The sequence below is a fragment of the Oncorhynchus gorbuscha genome, linkage group LG03 (genome assembly GCF_021184085.1).
Source record: "Oncorhynchus gorbuscha isolate QuinsamMale2020 ecotype Even-year linkage group LG03, OgorEven_v1.0, whole genome shotgun sequence".
Classification (NCBI taxonomy): domain Eukaryota; kingdom Metazoa; phylum Chordata; class Actinopteri; order Salmoniformes; family Salmonidae; genus Oncorhynchus; species Oncorhynchus gorbuscha.
Genome location: NC_060175.1, coordinates 54178981 through 54197447, shown reverse-complemented (window position 1 = coordinate 54197447; position 18467 = coordinate 54178981).

Sequence of the window (18467 nt, the reverse complement as noted above, 5' to 3'; positions counted from 1 at the left end):
TCCCCATCTATCGAGCACAGCCTGCTACAATCGATCAATTGCAAATCAATTCTAACTTTTATTTGGCCAACAAATGTAGGTTATACTGTTTATAAAATGAGTATGGCCTGAAATAAAATTCCATCTCAAGTTGTCAGGCGTACCATCTGTGAGGATTGCGTCACTTGAGAGCAGAATTAAATGTGCCTCAACGTTGGTTCCGCCCACGGTGTTTATACACTGCACAGGTGGCCTGCGCTAGCAGACCATCCAACCCTCCATCTCACTCCCAGCAGGCTTTGCGAACCAGCTGGTTAATTTACCATCACTCTCTGCAAGTCGTCATGAATTATACAAACAAGCAACAGTATAAATATTACAGATGTCATTTGATCACCCTGTCGCAGGAGATCTTTCCTGCAACGCAGGACATTTAAAACTTGTGCATTTGAGGTTTAAAAAGTCTTCTGAAGTTTGTAATATCTACTTAAAAAGGTCAGACTTGATTTTACCTTGTGAAAAATGTATTAATAGTGTGTGTTTGGTTGGAGCTTGGCTGGATCACATCACATCAGCATGCTTCCAAAGCGACCAAATGTGCCAGGATGTTTCCGTGAGCAGTGGAGCCTCAAAGTTCTCAGGAAATTAAGTTAGTATTTCATTTGTTCACGCCTTCAGTAACACATGCTCAGCTACAAAAATGCATGTTGATATCCAGCACAAATGATTTAAGTCCCCTGATTAAAAATGCAAAGGTCGTTGAACAATGCCATTTTTACTGTTGATGTTTCCTGATCATGCTTGTCAGAGTGGGGAGGTGTAGGTGGGTCCATGGGCCATTAGGCCACATTTCACAGGTTTGTCCACTTTGGGGTATCAAAGTCTAACCTTTTTGGGATAGGGGGCAGCATTTTCACTTTTGGATGAATAGCGTGCCCAGAGCGAACTGCCTCCTACTCTGTCTCAGATGCTAATATATGCATATTATTATTAGTATTGGATGGAAAACACTCAGAAGTTTCTACAACTGTTTGAATGATGTCTGTGAGTATAACATAACTCATATAGCAGTTGAAAACCTGAGAAAAATCCAACCAGGAAGTGGACATCTGAGGTTTGTACTTTTTCAAAGCTTGGCCTACCGAATACACATTGAGATATGGATAAAGTTGCACTTCCTACGGCTTCCACTAGATGTCAACCGTCTTTTGAAACTTGAATGAGGATTCTACTATAAAGGAGGGGCTCATGAGACCTCTTTGAGCCAGTGGTCTGGCAGAGAGCCTTGGTCTTTTGACTCGCGTTCCCGACAGAGTTACCTCACGTTCCAGTGCTTTTCTGAAGACAAAGGAATTCTCCAGTTGGAACATTATTGATGTTTTATGTTAAAAGCATTCTGAAGGTTGATTCCATACATCGTTTGACATGTTTATAAAGGGGGTGTAATGGAACTGGGCTGAACACGCTAACAACAAGTGGCTATTTGGACATAAATGATGGAAGTTTAAGGAACAAATCAGTCATTTATTGTCGAACTGGGATTCCTGGGAGTGCCTTCTGATGAAGATCATCAAAGGTAAGTTAATATTTATGGTGTGGTTTCTAACTTTTGTTGATTCCAAAATGGAGGATATTCCTCTGGCTGTTTTGGGTTCTGAGCTCCGTTCTCAGATTATGCTTTTTCCGTAACGTTTTTTTGAAATCTGACACAGCGGTTGCATTAAGGAGAAGTCTATCTTTAATTCTGGGAATGACACTACTATCTTTTATCAATGTTTATTATGAGTATTTCTGCAAAATCACCGGATGTTTTGGAATCAAAACATTACTGCACATAAGGCGTCAATGTAAACTGAGATTTTTGGATATAAATATGCACATTATCGAACAAAACATACATGTATTGTGTCCTATGAGTGTCATCTGATGAAGATCATCAAAGGTTAGTGATTAATTTTATCTATATTTCTGCTTTTTGTGACTCCTATCTTTGGCTGGAAAAATGGCTGTGTGTTTTTTCGACTTGGTGGTGATCTAACATAATCATATGTTGTGCTTTAGCTGTAAAGCATTTTTTAATCGGACACGATGGGTAGATTAACAAGATGTTTATCTTTAATTTGCTGTATTGGACTTGTTTATGTGTGAAAGTTACATATTTCCCAAAAATATTTTTGAATTTCGCTCGCTGCCTTTTCAGCGGAATGTCGTCGAGGGGTTCCACTAGCGGAATGATGATTATTATTAAGGTCATTAGGTTATATTTTGATATTATACCCATGTATTGGAGGTAGCTAAATGTGGTTATCACTGCGTTATATGTTATGACCCATATCCGTTAGCTGGACCAACATGATTTAAGGTGTCGAATGTAATCAACAATCTTCTCAAAATAAGGCAATTGATATGTTATGAACTTCATAATCCAACACCAATTAAGATATGAAACAATTTGAATGGTCATGAATCACTATGGCCCCACCTCTATGGGATCAAAGGTCATACATGTAAGCATTTTGGGGTACATCGAGACAGAATAGTATTGGGATGCACTCTATTATCACATGGTACCCTTCATCAGATGATAACTACTTCACATTTCACACAGAACAAGGAGAACCATTGTGAGTTTTTTTGGGGGGGCTATATAGAGTCATCCTAGATTTTGTACATAATCAGTCCCAGCAAGATGGCCACCATTTATTTCAATGGTGGGAAACTTACAATGAGGACAACACAAAATGATGGCTCAAGTATGTCAGTTATATGTATTTAGCTAAATATTACCAGAATTAAGTAAACATTTGACAGAAAAGCTGTCCGAATTGCTAAGTTTTGTAGCTGTTTTCAATATATTACATTAAAAAACAAATGTTCTAGAAGCATTCACTGATGTCTATTAATTAACATGATATGCAATATGATTCTATACATTATGTTAACAAGAAATGTGAACGTTAAACCTGCTCCATACATTGCACCTTATATATGAAATCCCATAGGAATGCATTACGTCCAGCAAAGAGGTAAACCATTTTCACAAAATGTCTTCATAATGAGTGCACCAAACTTTACACAAACCTTGGAAAAGTCGAAACACTGATTCCTAGCTGTCGCTGATTTAACCACACATTTTCCAATATGGCCGCCATTCAGCTCCATTGGTTTTAAATGGATTGGTCTGACATTGCCACAACTCTTTCAAAAATAAATCAAATCAAATCAAATGTATTTATCACATACACATGGTTAGCAGATGTTAATGCGAGTGTAGCGAAATGCTTGTGCTTGTAGTTCCGACAATGCAGTAAGTAATCTAACCTAACAATTCCAAAACTATTACCTTATACACACACAAGTATAAAGGGATAAAGAATATGTACATGAAGATATATGAATGAGTGATGGAACAGAACGGCATAGGCAAGATGCAGTAGATGGTATCGAGTACAGTATATACATATGAGATGAGTCATGTAGGGTATGTAAACAAAGTGGCATAGTTTAAAGTGGCTAGTGATACATGTATTACATAAAGACTCAGTAGATGATATAGAGTACAGTATATACGTATGCATATGAGATGAATAATGTAGGGTATGTAACATTATATTAGGTAGCATTGTTTAAAGTGGCTAGTGATATATTTTACATCAATTTCCATCCATTCCCATTATTAAAGTGACTGGAGTTGAGTCAGTGTGTTGGCAGCAGCCACTCAATGTTAGTGGTGGCTGTTTAACAGTCTGATGGTCTTGAGAAAGAAGCTGTTCATCAGTCTCTCGGTCCCTGCTTTGATGCACCTGTACTGACCTCGCCTTCTGGATGATAGCGGGGTAAACAGGCAGTGGCTCGGGTGGTTGTTGTCCTTGATGATCTTTATGGCCTTCCCGTGACATCGGGTGGTGTAGGTGTCCTGGAGGGAAGGTAGTTTGCCCCCAGTGATGCGTTGTGCAGACCTCACTACCCTCTGGAGAGCCTTACGGTTGTGGGCGGAGCAGTTGCCGTACCAGGCGGTAATACAGCCCGACAGGATGCTCTCGATTGTGCATCTGAAGAAGTTTGTGGGTGCTTTTGGTGAGAAGCCGAATTTCCTCAGCCTCCTGAGGTTGAAGAGGCGCTGCTGCGCCTTCTTCATGATGCTGTCTGTGTGGGTGGACCAATTCAGTTGTTCTGTGATGTGTACGCCGAGGAACTTAAAACTTACTACCCTCTCCACTACTGTCCCATCGATGTGGATAGGGGGGTTCTCCCTCTGCTGTTTCCTGAAGTCCACAATCATCTCCTTAGTTTTGTTGACGTTGAGTGTGAGGTTATTTTCCTGACACCACACTCCGAGGGCCCTCACCTCCTCCCTGTAGGTCATCTCGTCGTTGTTGGTAATCAAGCCTGTAGTGTCATCCGCAAACTTGATGATTGAGTTGGAGGCATGCATGGCCACGCAGTCGTGGGTGAACAGGGAGTACAGGAGAGGGCTCAGAACGCACCCTTGTGGGGCCCCAGTGTTGAGGATCAGCGGGGTGGAGATGTTGTTACCTACCCTCACCACCTGGGGGTGGCCCATTAGGAAGTCCAGTACCCAGTTGCACAGGGCGGGGTCGAGACCCAGGGTCTCGAGCTTGATGACGAGCTTGGAGGGTACTATGGTGTTGAATGCCGAGCTGTAGTCGATGAACAGCATTCTCACATAGGTATTCATCTTGTCCAGATGGGTTAGGGCATTGTGCAGTGTGGTTGAGATTGCATTGTCTGTGAACCTATTTGGGCGGTAAGCAAATTGGAGTGGGTTTAGGGTGTCAGGTAGGGTGGAGGTGATATGGTCCTTGACTAGTCTCTCAAAGCACTTCATGATGACGGAAGTGAGTGCTATGGGGCGGTAGTCGTTTAGCTCAGTTACCTTAGCTTTCTTGAGAACAGGAAAAATGGTGGCCCTCTTGAAGCATGTGGGAACAGCAGACTGGGATAAGGATTGATTGAATATGTCCGTAAACACACCAGCCAGCTCGTCTGCGCATGCTCTGAGGGTGCGGCTGGGGATGCCATCTGGGCCTGCAGCCTTGCGAGGGTTAACACTTCTAAATGTTTTACTCACGTCGGCTGCAGTGAAGGAGAATCCGCATGTTCTGGTTGCGGGCCGTGTCAGTGGCACTGTATTGTCCTCAAAGCGGGCAAAAAAAGTTATTTAGTCTGCCTGGGAGCAAGACATCCTGTTCCGTGACGGGTCTGGTTTTCTTTTTGTAATCCGTGATTGACTGTAGACCCTGCCACATACCTCTTGTGTTTGAGCCGTTGAATTGCGACTCTACTTTGTCTCTATACTGACGCTTAGCTTGTTTGATTGCCTTGCAGAGGGAATAGCTACACTGTTTGTATTCGGTCATGTTTCCGGTCATCTTGCCTTGGTTAAAAGCAGTGGTTTGCATTTTCAGTTCCACTCGAATGCTGCCATCAATCCACGGTTTCTGGTTTGGGAATGTTTAAATCGTTGCTATGGGAATGACATCTTCTGTCATGTTTTGTCATTTATTATCATGTCTTGTCCCTGTGCTTCCCATTCTATTCGTTTCCCTCTGCTGGTCTTATTAGGTTCTTTCCCTCTTTCTATCCCTCTCTCTCCCCCTCCCTCTCTCACTCTCTCGCTCTCTCTTCTCTCTATCGTTCCGTTCCTGCTCCCAGCTGTTCCTATTCCCCTAATCATCATTTAGCCTTCCCACACCTGTTCCCGATCCTTTTCCCTGATTAGAGTCCCCATTTCTCTCCTTGTTTCCCGTACCTGCCCCGTCGGATCCTCATTTATAATTCACCGTGCTGTGTCTATGTTTTGCCCTGTCGTGTCGTGTTTCCCTCAGATGCTGCGTGGTGAGCAGGTGTCTGAGTCTGCTAGGTTCAAGTGCCTTCCCGAGGCAACCTGCAGTTCTCGATCAAGTCTCCAGTCTGTTCTTGTCTTTACGTGTAGTATTATGCTTTTTGTTTTGTAAAGTTTATTCTGGATTAAATACTCTGTTTTCGCCAAGTCGCTTTTGGGTCCTCATTCACCTGCATGACAGAAGGATCCGACCGAGGAATGGACCCAGCGACTACAGACGCTCGTAACACTGCCGTCGAGATCCAAGGAGCCATGCTCGGCAGACACGAGCAGGAATTGTCTGCTGCTCGCCATGCCGTGGAGAACCTGGCCGCTCAGGTTTCCGACCTCTCTGGACAGTTCCAGAGTCTTCGTCTCGTGCCACCTGTTACTTCCTGGCCTGCCGAGCCTCCAGAACCTAGGGTTAATAACCCACCTTGCTACTCCGGGCAGCCCACTGAGTGCCGCTCCTTTCTCACCCAGTGTGAGATTGTGTTCTCTCTCCAACCCAACACATACTCTAGAGAGAGAGCTCGGGTTGCTTACGTCATTTCACTCCTTACTGGCCGGGCCCGAGAGTGGGGCACAGCTATCTGGGAGGCAAGGGCTGATTGTTCTAACAATTACCAGAACTTTAAAGAGGAGATGATTCGGGTTTTTGACCGTTCAGTTTTTGGTGGGGAGGCTTCTAGGGTCCTGGCTTCCCTATGCCAAGGTGATCGATCCATAACGGATTACTCTATAGAGTTTCGTACTCCTGCTGCCTCTAGTGACTGGAACGAGCCGGCGCTGCTCGCTCGTTTTCTGGAGGGACTCCACACAGTGGTCAAAGATGAGATTCTCTCTCGGGAGGTTCCTTCCTGTGTGGACTCTTTGATTGCTCTCGCCATCCGCATAGAACGACGGGTAGATCTTCGTCACCAGGCTCGTGGAAGAGAGCTCGCATCAACGGTGTTTCCCTGCTCCGCATCGCAACCATCTCCCTCCTCTGGCTCTGAGACTGAGCCCATGCAGCTGGGAGGGATTCGCATCTCGACTAAGGAGAGGGAACGGAGGATCACCAACCGCCTGTGCCTCTATTGCGGATTTGATGGACATTTTGTTAATTCATGTCCAGTAAGAGGCCAGAGCCCATCAGTAAGCGGAGGGCTACTGGTGAGCGCTACTACTCAGGTCTCTTCATCTAGATCTTGTACTACTATGTCGGTCCATCTACGCTGGACCGGTTCGGGTGCTACATGCAGTGCCTTGATTGACTCTGGGGCTGAGGGTTGTTTCATGGACGAAGCATGGGTTCGGAAACATAACATTCCTTTCAGACAGTTAGACAAGCCTACGCCCATGTTTGCCTTAGATGGTAGTCATCTTCCCAGTATCAAATTTGAGACACTACCTTTAACTCTCACAGTATCTGGTAACCACAGTGAGACTATTTCTTTTTGATTTTTCATTCACCTTTCACACCTGTTGTTTTGGGTCATCCCTGGCTAGTATGTCATAATCCTTCTATTAATTGGTCTTGTAATTCTATCCTATCCTGGAACGTATCTTGTCATGTGAAGTGCTTAATGTCTGCCATCCCTCCCATTTCTTCTGTTCCCACTTCTCAGGAGGAACCTGGCGATTTGACAGGAGTGCCGGAGGAATATCATGATCTGCGCACGGTCTTCAGTCGGTCCCGAGCCAACTCCCTTCCTCCTCACCGGTCGTATGATTGTAGTATTGATCTCCTTCCGGGGACCACTCCTCCTCGGGGTAGACTATACTCTCTGTCGGCTCCCGAACGTAAGGCTCTCGAGGATTATTTATCTGTGTCTCTTGACGCCGGTACCATAGTGCCTTCTTCCTCTCCGGCCGGGGCGGGGTTCTTTTTGTTAAGAAGAAGGACGGTACTCTGCGCCCCTGCATGGATTATCGAGGGCTGAATGACATAACGGTTAAGAATCGTTATCCGCTTCCCCTTATGTCATCAGCCTTCGAGATTCTGCAGGGAGCCAGGTGCTTTACTAAGTTGGACCTTCGTAACGCTTACCATCTCGTGCGCATCAGAGAGGGGGACGAGTGGAAAACGGCGTTTAACACTCCGTTAGGGCATTTTGAGTACCGGGTTCTGCCGTTTGGTCTCGCCAATGCGCCAGCTGTTTTTCAGGCATTAGTTAATGATGTTCTGAGAGACATGCTGAACATCTTTGTTTTTGTCTATCTTGACGATATCCTGATTTTTTCACCGTCACTCGAGATTCATGTTCAGCACGTTCGACGTGTTCTACAGCGCCTTTTAGAGAATTGTCTCTACGTAAAGGCTGAGAAGTGTTCTTTTCATGTCTCCTCCGTTACTTTTCTCGGTTCCGTTATTTCCGCTGAAGGCATTCAGATGGATTCCGCTAAGGTCCAAGCTGTCAGTGATTGGCCCGTTCCAAGGTCACGTGTCGAGTTGCAGCGCTTTTTAGGTTTCGCTAATTTCTATCGGCGTTTCATTCGTAATTTCGGTCAAGTTGCTGCCCCTCTCACAGCTCTTACTTCTGTCAAGACGTGTTTTAAGTGGTCCGGTTCCGCCCAGGGAGCTTTTGATCTTCTAAAAGAACGTTTTACGTCCGCTCCTATCCTCGTTACTCCTGACGTCACTAGACAATTCATTGTCGAGGTTGACGCTTCAGAGGTAGGCGTGGGAGCCATTCTATCCCAGCGCTTCCAGTCTGACGATAAGGTTCATCCTTGCGCTTATTTTTCTCATCGCCTGTCGCCATCTGAGCGCAACTATGATGTGGGTAACCGTGAACTGCTCGCCATCCGCTTAGCCCTAGGCGAATGGCGACAGTGGTTGGAGGGGGCGACCGTTCCTTTTGTCGTTTGGACAGACCATAAGAACCTTGAGTACATCCGTTCTGCCAGACGACTTAATGCCCGTCAAGCTCGTTGGGCGTTGTTTTTCGCTCGTTTCGAGTTTGTGATTTCTTACCGTCCGGGTAGCAAGAACACCAAGCCTGATGCCTTATCCCGTCTGTTTAGTTCTTCTGTGGCTTCTACTGATCCCGAGGGGATTCTTCCTTATGGGCGTGTTGTCGGGTTGACAGTCTGGGGAATTGAAAGACAGGTTAAGCAAGCACTCACGCACACTGCGTCGCCGCGCGCTTGTCCTAGTAACCTCCTTTTCGTTCCTGTTTCCACTCGTCTGGCTGTTCTTCAGTGGGCTCACTCTGCCAAGTTAGCTGGTCATCCCGGTGTTCGAGGCACTCTTGCGTCTATTCGCCAGCGATTTTGGTGGCCGACTCAGGAGCGTGACACGCGCCGTTTCGTGGCTGCTTGTTCGGACTGCGCGCAGACTAAGTCGGGTAACTCTCCTCCTGCCGGTCGTCTCAGACCGCTCCCCATTCCTTCTCGACCATGGTCTCACATCGCCCTAGACTTCATTACCGGTCTGCCTTTGTCTGCGGGGAAGACTGTGATTCTTACGGTTGTCGATAGGTTCTCTAAGGCGGCACATTTCATTCCCCTCGCTAAACTTCCTTCCGCTAAGGAGACGGCACAAATCATTATCGAGAATGTGTTCAGAATTCATGGCCTCCCGTTAGACGCCGTTTCAGACAGAGGCCCGCAATTCACGTCACAATTTTGGAGGGAGTTCTGTCGTTTGATTGGTGCGTCCGTCAGTCTCTCTTCCGGGTTTCATCCCCAGTCTAACGGTCAAGCAGAGAGGGCCAATCAGACGATTGGTCGCATACTACGCAGCCTTTCTTTCAGAAACCCTGCGTCTTGGGCAGAACAGCTCCCCTGGGCAGAATACGCTCACAACTCGCTTCCTTCGTCTGCTACCGGGTTATCTCCGTTTCAGAGTAGTCTGGGTTACCAGCCTCCTCTATTCTCTTCCCAGCTTGCCGAGTCCAGCGTTCCCTCCGCTCAAGCGTTTGTCCAACGTTGTGAGCGCACCTGGAGGAGGGTGAGGTCTGCACTTTGCCGCTACAGGGCACAGACTGTGAGAGCCGCCAATAAACGCAGGATTAAGAGTCCTAGGTATTGTTGCGGCCAGAGAGTGTGGCTTTCCACTCGCAACCTTCCTCTTACGACAGCTTCTCGTAAGTTGACTCCGCGATTCATTGGTCCGTTCCGTGTCTCCCAGGTCGTCAATCCTGTCGCTGTGCGACTGCTTCTTCCGCGACATCTTCGTCGCGTCCATCCTGTCTTCCATGTCTCCTGTGTTAAGCCCTTTCTTCGCACCCCCGTTCGTCTTCCCTCCCCCTCCCGTCCTTGTCGAGAGCGCACCTATTTACAAGGTACATAAGATCATGGACATGCGTTCTCGGGGACGGGGTCACCAATACTTAGTGGATTGGGAGGGTTACGGTCCTGAGGAGAGGAGTTGGGTTCCGTCTCGGGACGTGCTGGACCGTTCACTCATTGATGATTTCCTCCGTTGCCGCCAGGATTCCTCCTCGAGTGCGCCAGGAGGCGCTCGGTGAGTGGGGGGTACTGTCATGTTTTGTCATTTATTATCATGTCTTGTCCCTGTGCTTCCCATTCTATTCGTTTCCCTCTGCTGGTCTTATTAGGTTCTTTCCCTCTTTCTATCCCTCTCTCTCCCCCCTCCCTCTCTCACTCTCTCGCTCTCTCTTCTCTCTATCGTTCCGTTCCTGCTCCCAGCTGTTCCTATTCCCCTAATCATCATTTAGCCTTCCCACACCTGTTCCCGATCCTTTTCCCTGATTAGAGTCCCTATTTCTCTCCTTGTTTCCCGTACCTGCCCCGTCGGATCCTCATTTATAATTCACCGTGCTGTGTCTATGTTTTGCCCTGTCGTGTCGTGTTTCCCTCAGATGCTGCGTGGTGAGCAGGTGTCTGAGTCTGCTAGGTTCAAGTGCCTTCCCGAGGCAACCTGCAGTTCTCGATCAAGTCTCCAGTCTGTTCTTGTCTTTACGTGTAGTATTATGCTTTTTGTTTTGTAAAGTTTATTCTGGATTAAATACTCTGTTTTCGCCAAGTCGCTTTTGGGTCCTCATTCACCTGCATGACATCTTCAATGCACTTTCTATTGGTCGGACCAGCGTTGAACAGACCTGAGCGCGGGAGCTTCTTGTTTTAGCTTCTGTCTGTAGGCAGGGAGCAACAAAATGGAGCCGTGGTCGGCTTTTCCGAAAGGAGGGCGGCAGAGGGCCTTATATGCGTCGCGGAAGTTAGAATAGCAATGATCCAAGGTTTTAGCAGCCCTGGTTGCGCAATAGATATGCTGATACAATTTAGGGAGTCTTATTTTCAGATTAGCCTTGTTAAAATCCCCAGCTACAATGAATGCAGCCTCAGGATGTATGGATTCCAGTTTGCAAAGAGCCAAATAAAGTTCGTTCAGAGCCATCAATGTGTCTGCTTGGGGGGGAATATATACGGCTGTGATTATAATCGAAGAGAATTCTCTTGGTAGATAATGCGGTCGACATTTGATTGTGAGGAACAAAAGATGTTTGTTTCTGTCGGTGCGATGTGTGAAGAAACCAGCTGGCTACACCGACTCCGATAGAGTCTCTCGAGTGAGCCATGTTTCAGTGAAGCAAAGAACATTACAGTCTCTGATGTCCCTCTGGAATGCTACCCTTGCTCGGATTTCATCAACCTTGTTGTCAAGAGACTGGACATTGGCGAGAAGTGTGCTAGGGAGTGGTGCGTGATGTGCCCGTCTCCGGATTCTTTTACGGCGTCTTTGTTTTGGGTCACAGGCTGGGATCCATTCCGTTGTCTTGGGTGAAAGGCAGAACACAGGATCCGCTTCGGGAAACTCATATTCCTGGTCATACTGATGGTGAGTTGACGTTGCTCTTATATTCAGTAGTTCTTCCCGACTGTGTGTAATGAAACCTAAGATTACGTGGGGTACCAATGTAAGAAATAACACGTAAAAAAAAAAACTGCATAGTTTCTTAGGAACGCGAAGCGAGGCGGCCATCTCTGTCGGCGCCGGAAGGAATATGGTGGAATATGCCTAATGATAATTTTAAAAGTATTATAGTTATGCAGATAACAACCAATTTAGCTAGGTTTGCAAAATATGTATTCTTTGTAAAAAATATGATTAGCTTTTTGGCCAAAATCAATATTCATATACAATCAGGTCCAAACATGCCCTGGTACTGGATAAGGTTCATGATGCCGTTGACCTGTGGATTTAACAGGTGACATCAATAAGGGATCATAGCTTTCACCTGGATTCACCTGGTTGGCATGTCATGGAAAGGGCAGGTGTTCCTAATGTTTTGTACACTCAGTGGTATACATGTTTGAATAGCTAAGGGATGATGATCTCTATAAATGCATTTTGACTATGAGTTATCACTGATAACTACTGCATCTTTTGTATTGCATTTTGGGAGCCACTGTATTTTTTGTTGTAAATAAAGACATTTAGGATATTTCCTTCCTGATTGTAAGGTGTAAGAACAGATCATACCTGGAGTAAGTTATGATTGCATAACAACAGAGAGGTGTCTCACTTCAAAGTAAAACAGACTCTACAACAGATTGGGAGAAGAAAAGGCCTACAAACATGTATGTCACTGTAGCTTTGTTTTGCTATTCAAATTAAGAGGACATCCTCCACAACAACCTGTGCCCATCTATGGACAACAGGTGAAATAAGGGAATTGGTGTCAGTATTTTCATACAGTAGGTGTCGGACTTTAGGAAGCTGTCATGCTGGTGAATGAGGACCCAAAAGCGACTTGGCGAAAACAGAGTCTTTAATCCAGAAAAGTAATTCTACAAACATAAGACATAATTCCACTCGTAATGACGAGAACAGACTGGAGACTCGATCAAGAACTGCAGGTTGCCTCGGGAAGGCACTTGAACCTAGCAGACTCAGACACCTGCTCTCCACGCAGCATCTGAGGGAAACACGACACGACAGGGCGATACACAGACACAGCACGGTGAACAATAGACAAGGATCCGACAGGACAGGAACGGAAAACAAGGGAAGAAATAGGGACTCTAATCAGGGGAAAAGATAAGGAACAGGTGTGGGAAGACTAAATGATTGATTAGGGGAATAGGAACAGCTGGGAGCAGGAACGGAACGATAGAGAGAAGAGAGAGAGGAAGGGAGAGAGAAAAAGGGGAACGAACCTAAAAAGACCAGCAGGGGGAAAATGAACAGAGGAAAAGCAAAATGACAAGACAATCTAAGACAAAACATGACAGTACCCCCCCACTCACCGAGCGCCTCCTGGTGCACTCGAGGAGGAATCCTGGCGGCAACGAAGGAAATCATCAATGAGTGAACGGTCCAGCACGTCCCGAGACGGAACCCAACTCCTCTCCTCAGGACCGTAACCCTCCCAATCCACTAAGTATTGGTGACCCCGTCCCCGAGAACGCATGTCCACGATCCTACGTACCTTGTAAATAGGTGCGCTCGACAAGGACGGGAGGGGGAGGGAAGACGAACGGGGTGCGAAGAAAGGGCTTGACACAGGAGACATGGAAGACAGGATGGACGCGACGAAGATGTCGCGGAAGAAGCAGTCGCACAGCGACAGGATTGACGACCTGGGAGACACGGAACGGACCAATGAACCGCGGAGTCAACTTACGAGAAGCTGTCGTAAGAGGAAGGTTGCGAGTGGAAAGCCACACTCTCTGGCCGCAACAATACCTAGGACTCTTAATCCTGCGTTTATTGGCGGCTCTCACAGTCTGTGCCCTGTAACGGCAAAGTGCAGACCTCACCCTCCTCCAGGTGCGCTCACAAAGTTGGACAAACGCTTGAGCGGAGGGAACGCTGGACTCGGCAAGCTGGGATGAGAACAGAGGAGGCTGGTAACCCAGACTACTCTGAAACGGAGATAACCCGGTAGCAGACGAAGGAAGCGAGTTGTGAGCGTATTCTGCCCAGGGGAGCTGTTCTGCCCAAGACGCAGGGTTTCTGAAAGAAAGGCTGCGTAGTATGCGACCAATCGTCTGATTGGCCCTCTCTGCTTGACCGTTAGACTGGGGATGAAACCCGGAAGAGAGACTGACGGACGCACCAATCAAACGACAGAACTCCCTCCAAAACTGTGACGTGAATTGCGGGCCTCTGTCTGAAACGGCGTCTAACGGGAGGCCATGAATTCTGAACACATTCTCGATGATGATTTGTGCCGTCTCCTTAGCGGAAGGAAGTTTAGCGAGGGGAATGAAATGTGCCGCCTTAGAGAACCTATCGACAACCGTAAGAATCACAGTCTTCCCCGCAGACAAAGGCAGACCGGTAATGAAGTCTAGGGCGATGTGAGACCATGGTCGAGAAGGAATGGGGAGCGGTCTGAGACGACCGGCAGGAGGAGAGTTACCCGACTTAGTCTGCGCGCAGTCCGAACAAGCAGCCACGAAACGGCGCGTGTCACGCTCCTGAGTCGGCCACCAAAAGCGCTGGCGAATAGACGCAAGAGTGCCTCGAACACCGGGATGACCAGCTAACTTGGCAGAGTGAGCCCACTGAAGAACAGCCAGACGAGTGGAAACAGGAACGAAAAGGAGGTTACTAGGACAAGCGCGCGGCGACGCAGTGTGCGTGAGTGCTTGCTTAACCTGTCTTTCAATTCCCCAGACTGTCAACCCGACAACACGCCCATAAGGAAGAATCCCCTCGGGATCAGTAGAAGCCACAGAAGAACTAAACAGACGGGATAAGGCATCAGGCTTGGTGTTCTTGCTACCCGGACGGTAAGAAATCACAAACTCGAAACGAGCGAAAAACAACGCCCAACGAGCTTGACGGGCATTAAGTCGTTTGGCAGAACGGATGTACTCAAGGTTCTTATGGTCTGTCCAAACGACAAAAGGAACGGTCGCCCCCTCCAACCACTGTCGCCATTCGCCTAGGGCTAAGCGGATGGCGAGCAGTTCGCGGTTACCCACATCATAGTTGCGTTCAGATGGCGACAGGCGATGAGAAAAATAAGCGCAAGGATGAACCTTATCGTCAGACTGGAAGCGCTGGGATAGAATGGCTCCCACGCCTACCTCTGAAGCGTCAACCTCGACAATGAATTGTCTAGTGACGTCAGGAGTAACGAGGATAGGAGCGGACGTAAAACGTTCTTTTAGAAGATCAAAAGCTCCCTGGGCGGAACCGGACCACTTAAAACACGTCTTGACAGAAGTAAGAGCTGTGAGAGGGGCAGCAACTTGACCGAAATTACGAATGAAACGCCGATAGAAATTAGCGAAACCTAAAAAGCGCTGCAACTCGACACGTGACCTTGGAACGGGCCAATCACTGACAGCTTGGACCTTAGCGGAATCCATCTGAATGCCTTCAGCGGAAATAACGGAACCGAGAAAAGTAACGGAGGAGACATGAAAAGAGCACTTCTCAGCCTTCACGTAGAGACAATTCTCTAAAAGGCGCTGTAGAACACGTCGAACGTGCTGAACATGAATCTCGAGTGACGGTGAAAAAATCAGGATATCGTCAAGATAGACAAAAACAAAGATGTTCAGCATGTCTCTCAGAACATCATTAACTAATGCCTGAAAAACAGCCGGCGCATTGGCGAGACCAAACGGCAGAACCCGGTACTCAAAATGCCCTAACGGAGTGTTAAACGCCGTTTTCCACTCGTCCCCCTCTCTGATGCGCACGAGATGGTAAGCGTTACGAAGGTCCAACTTAGTAAAGCACCTGGCTCCCTGCAGAATCTCGAAGGCTGATGACATAAGGGGAAGCGGATAACGATTCTTAACCGTTATGTCATTCAGCCCTCGATAATCCACGCAGGGGCGCAGAGTACCGTCCTTTTTCTTAACAAAAAGAACCCCGCCCCGGCCGGAGAGGAAGAAGGCACTATGGTACCGGCGTCAAGAGACACAGATAAATAATCCTTGAGAGCCTTACGTTCGGGAGCCGACAGAGAGTATAGTCTACCCCGAGGGGAGTGGTCCCCGGAAGGAGATCAATACTACAATCATACGACCGGTGAGGAGGAAGGGAGTTGGCTCGGGACCGACTGAAGACCGTGCGCAGATCATGATATTCCTCCGGCACTCCTGTCAAATCGCCAGGTTCCTCCTGAGAAGTGGGGACAGAAGAAATGGGAGGGATGGCAGACATTAAACACTTCACATGACAAGAAACGTTCCAGGATAGGATAGAATTACTAGACCAATTAATAGAAGGATTATGACATACTAGCCAGGGATGACCCAAAACAACAGGTGTAAAAGGTGAACGAAAAATCAAAAAGAAATAGTCTCACTGTGGTTACCAGATACTGTGAGAGTTAAAGGTAGTGTCTCAAATCTGATACTGGGAAGATGACTACCATCTAAGGCAAACATGGGCGTAGGCTTGTCTAACTGTCTGAAAGGAATGTCATGTTTCCGAGCCCATGCTTCGTCCATGAAACAACCCTCAGCCCCCGAGTCAATCAAGGCACTGCATGTAGCACCCGAACCGGTCCAGCGTAGATGGACCGACATAGTAGTACAGGATCTAGATGAAGAGACCTGAGTAGTAGCGCTCACCAGTAGCCCTCCGCTTACTGATGAGCTCTGGCCTTTTACTGGACATGAATTGACAAAATGTCCATCAAATCCGCAATAGAGGCACAGGCGGTTGGTGATCCTCCGTTCCCTCTCCTTAGTCGAGATGCGAATACCTCCCAGCTGCATGGGCTCAGTCTCTGAGCCAGAGGAGGGAGATGGTTGCGATGCGGAGCAGGGAAACACCGTTGACGCGAGCTCTCTTCCACGAGCTTGGTGACGAAGATCTACCCGTCGTTCTATGCGGATGGCGAGAGCAATCAAAGAGTCCACACTGGCGGGAACCTCCCGAGAGAGAATCTCATCTTTGACCACTGCGTGGAGTCCCTCCAGAAAACGAGCGAGCAGCGCCGGCTCGTTCCAGTCACTAGAGGCAGCAAGAGTGCGAAACTCTATAGAGTAATCCGTTATGGATCGATCACCTTGGCATAGGGAAGCCAGGGCCCTAGAAGCCTCCCTACCAAAAACTGAACGGTCAAAAACCCGAATCATCTCCTCCTTAAAGTTCTGGTAATTGTTTGAACAATCAGCCCTTGCCTCCCAGATAGCTGTGCCCCACTCTCGAGCCCGGCCAGTAAGGAGTGAAATGACGTAAGCAACCCGAGCTCTCTCGCTAGAGTATGTGTTGGGTTGGAGAGAGAACACAATATCACACTGGGTGAGAAAGGAGCGGCACTCCGTGGGCTGCCCGGAGTAGCAAGGTGGGTTATTTACCCTAGGTTCCGGAGGCTCGGCAGGCCAGGAAGTAACAGGTGGCACGAGACGAAGACTCTGGAACTGTCCAGAGAGGTCGGAAACCTGAGCGGACAGGTTCTCCACGGCATGGCGAGCAGCAGACAATTCCTGCTCGTGTCTGCCGAGCATGGCTCCTTGGATCTCGACGGCAGTGTTACGAACGTCTGTAGTCGCTGGGTCCATTCTTTGGTCGGATCCTTCTGTCATGCTGGTGAATGAGGACCCAAAAGCGACTTGGCGAAAACAGAGTCTTTAATCCAGAAAAGTAATTCTACAAACATAAGACATAATTCCACTCGTAATGACGAGAACAGACTGGAGACTCGATCAAGAACTGCAGGTTGCCTCGGGAAGGCACTTGAACCTAGCAGACTCAGACACCTGCTCTCCACGCAGCATCTGAGGGAAACACGACACGACAGGGCGATACACAGACACAGCACGGTGAACAATAGACAAGGATCCGACAGGACAGGAACGGAAAACAAGGGAAGAAATAGGGACTCTAATCAGGGGAAAAGATAAGGAACAGGTGTGGGAAGACTAAATGATTGATTAGGGGAATAGGAACAGCTGGGAGCAGGAACGGAACGATAGAGAGAAGAGAGAGAGGAAGGGAGAGAGAAAAAGGGGAACGAACCTAAAAAGACCAGCAGGGGGAAAATGAACAGAGGAAAAGCAAAATGACAAGACAATCTAAGACAAAACATGACAGAAGGAGAGGTGGGTTGTTGTATCTGCAGAGGAACATTGCTGTATAATTTAAGCAACATAAATAGGGTCACTTGTAGGCCACAAGTCCACTCATCTTGTCCCAGAACATATTTAGTGGGCACTGCTGTGGTGGGACAAAGAGGGGGATGTAAACGAGGATGAAGAGCAGAGAAAAAAAATCACCTGTGTAACAAAACAACACCACTCTTGGAACGTTGCTGTGGTAACCACAACAGTCAGAGGAGGTGAGGCGAGGCTGAGGGTCAGAGGGCGGAGAGAGTAGGAGGCATCTGTTGGTGGGTGGGGAGCAGGTCAACGGTGTTCCGCCACTCTCTCCTGTCACCTTAAAAGTCCTTCATCGGGATGACTCATTTTGGGAGAGAGACACTTGTTATATAATCCAAAGCTTCAGAGAGAGGCTGCCTGCCTGCCATCCGCCTAAAAGCCCCGCTGGCCCACTCTCTCCATCTACCTCCACATAATTGCAGTTTGCTGTGAATGGTCACATCAATTTTCCTGTCAAATTTGGTGCCTGCGTTGACCTCCACTGACAAATGTGCCACTTTCACGCAGAGGGTTCTCGGCAAAAATGGACGTCAAACATACAGTACCAGTCAAAGGTTCGGACACACCTATTCATTCCAGGGTTTTTCTTTATTTTTCCAATTTTATACATTGTCGA